A 3,074-nucleotide genomic window follows, 5' to 3' on the forward strand; every position below is an offset into this window, starting at 1 on the left:
CACCATTGTTATTCAACTTGTACTGGAAGTGCTAGCCAGATTTAGAAGACTGGACACTAGACAAGTAATTTCAGCTGAAGCCCAAAATCAATAATGTAAGTGATGAATGTACCTTAAAGATATCATGTCAAGTGAAATAAGCCAGACACAAAAGGACCAATATTATGAGATCTTACTTACTTGAAATAATTAGGATATGCAAATTCATAAATCCAGAAACTAGAATGCAAGTTGCGAAGGTCAGGTTGGGGTGGAAAATGGGAATTAATGCATAACTGGTATGGAATTTCTGTTTGGGGTAATGAAGGAGTTTTGATAATGGATGGTGGTAATGGTGGTACAGCGTTATGACTGTAACACCACTGAACTGTGTATTTGAAAGTGGTTAAAATGGGAAAGTTTAGGTTGTATCTGTTACCAGAATTAAACAAAACAAAAACCATGGGACTATCCAACAGCAAAACCAAAAGAATATGTGACAAATTCCCAACGTCCAAAAGAGAGGTGTACAGACATTGCTACATAATTTGCTAGGAAGTGGCTAGACCAGCTTTTAACCTTGAACCCATCATTCTCCTTCAGATTCTATAAAGAGAAAGGGAGTGAGATCAGAGTGAAGGTTTCCTAGAAGAATGTGGTTGGGGAAAGGAGTGATGTCTAACTCCCACTCCAACTTAAGGCAAGTAACTGGTCACAAGCAAAGCCCTCCTACAGACTAAGTGTCAAGGTCAGGTTCATGTGTCAACTTGGCCAGGTGGTGGTGCTCGGTGGTCTGGTCGGGCAAGTGCTGGACTGTCTGTTCCTATGAGGACATTTCATGGACTTAAATCATGATCATGTTGGCTTCATCCACAGCTGTAATCAGCTAAGGGAAATGTCTTCTGCAATGAGTGATGTTTAATCTAATCATTGGAAGGTTTTTTTAAGGAGGATTCAGAAGAGTCACTCTTCCTGCTTCAGCCAGTGAGCCTTTCTTATGGAGTTCACCAGACCCTTCATTGGAGTTGCCAGTTCCACAGCCTTCCCTACAGATCTAGATCTTGGACTCTTATATTCTCATGGTTGCCCAGCCAGCCTCTCCTGAGAGTTCATTGCAGACCTTCATTGGAGTCATGAGCTTGTGGCCTGCCCTACAGACCTTGGACTCTACGTGAGACACTTTTATAAATTTTACATTGACAGATATCTCCTGCTGATTCTGCTTCTTAGAGAACTCTAGCTAATACACTAGGGTAGCCTGCCAGGATGGAACTCCAAGACCATCTAAACTTGAGGAGTTTTACATGGGCCCAGTAGGTTGGGGGCAAGGGGTTTAGGGATGGAAGGATTTCATTGTTCACTTTTTCCTCCATTCTTTTCATTTTTTTTCTTTAGCTATGAATATGTACTACATTTGTAATTTTAAAAAGCTAATTACATTTATATTACTATTTCTCATATTTTTATTGAGGTGAAATTAACTTAAAACAAAATTAACCATTTTAAATTGTGCGATTCAGTGGCATTGTGTAAATTCACAACGATGTGCATCCACCATATCTATCTAGTTCAAACAATTTTTCATCACCCAAAAGGGAGACCCATTTGTAATCACTTCCAATAATCTCCCCCAGTTCCTGGGGGACTAGCTTCTATTTCTGTGGCTTTACCTATTCTGGATATTTCATATAAATAGAATCATGCACTATGTGACCTTTCAAGTCTGACTCTTTCACTTAGGATAATATTTTTGAGGCTCATCCACATAACAGCATGTATCAGTGCTCCGTTACCTTTCTTTGCTGTTTGTTTTTATTTTTTCACTATTAGAGAAGTTGTGCATTTACAGAACATCGATACATAAAATACAGGATTCCCACCCCCTACCCCACCCCCCAACACCTTGCACTGATGTAGAACATTTGTTACAATAAATGATAGCATATTTTTATACTTGTACTATTAATTAAAGTCCATGGTTTAACTTGTGTAGTCCCATAGATTTTTGGAAAACTTTTATTCTGTAACCATATATACAATCTAAAACTTCCCCTTTTACTCATATTCAATATGTATTTCAATGCTATTAATTTCATTCACAATGTTGTGCTACCATCACCACCATCCATTACCAAAATATACAAGCCTTAACTTCCCATTTCCTATCCCCTGGTAACCTATATTCTAGATTACGACTCTAAGAGTTTGCTTATTCTAATTGTTTCAAATAAGTAAGATCATACAATATTTGTTCTGGCTTCTTTGTGTCTGGCTTATTTCACTCAACATGATGTCTTCAAGATTTACCCATGTTGTCACATGTATTGTGACTTCATTCCTTTTTATGGCTGCATAATATTCCATTGTATGTATATACCACATTTTATTTATCCATTTATTGGTTGATGGACACTTGAGTTGTTTTCATCTTTTGGCTTTGTGACTAATGCCTTTATAAACACTGATGTGCAAATATCTGTTCAAGTTCTTGCTTTCAACTATTTTGGATATATAGTAGTGGGATGGATGGGTCATATGGTATTTCTATAATTAGCTTTCTGAGGAGCTGCCGAACTGTCTTCCATAGCAGCTGCACCATTTTGCATTGCCATCAGCAATGAATTAGTTTTCCTCTCCAACACTTGTTATTTTCCATTTTTTAAATAGTAGCTATTCTAATGGGTGTGAAAATGGTATTTCATTGTGGTTTTGATTTGCACTTCCCTGATGGCTAATGATGTTGAGCTTCTTTTCATGTGCTTTCTGGCCATTTGCATGTCTTCTTTGGAGAGATGTCTGTTCACATCTTTTGTCCATTTTTAAACTGGGTTGTTTATATTTTTGTTGTTAATTGAAGGATTTCTTTGTATATTCTGGATGTTAAAACTTTATCATATATGTTGTCTCCAAATATTTTTTCTCATTGCATAGATTGTCTTTTTACTTTCATGATAAAGTCCTTTAAAGAACAAAAGTTTTGAATTTTATTTAGGTCCCATTTAGCTATTTTTTTCTTTTGTTGCTTGTGCTTTAGGTGTAAAGTCTAAGAAACCAGTGCTTAGCACAAGGTCCTGAAAATGCTTCCTTACATTTTC

This window comes from Tamandua tetradactyla, chromosome 10, assembly GCF_023851605.1.
Source record: "Tamandua tetradactyla isolate mTamTet1 chromosome 10, mTamTet1.pri, whole genome shotgun sequence".
In the NCBI taxonomy this organism is placed as follows: Eukaryota; Metazoa; Chordata; class Mammalia; order Pilosa; family Myrmecophagidae; genus Tamandua; species Tamandua tetradactyla.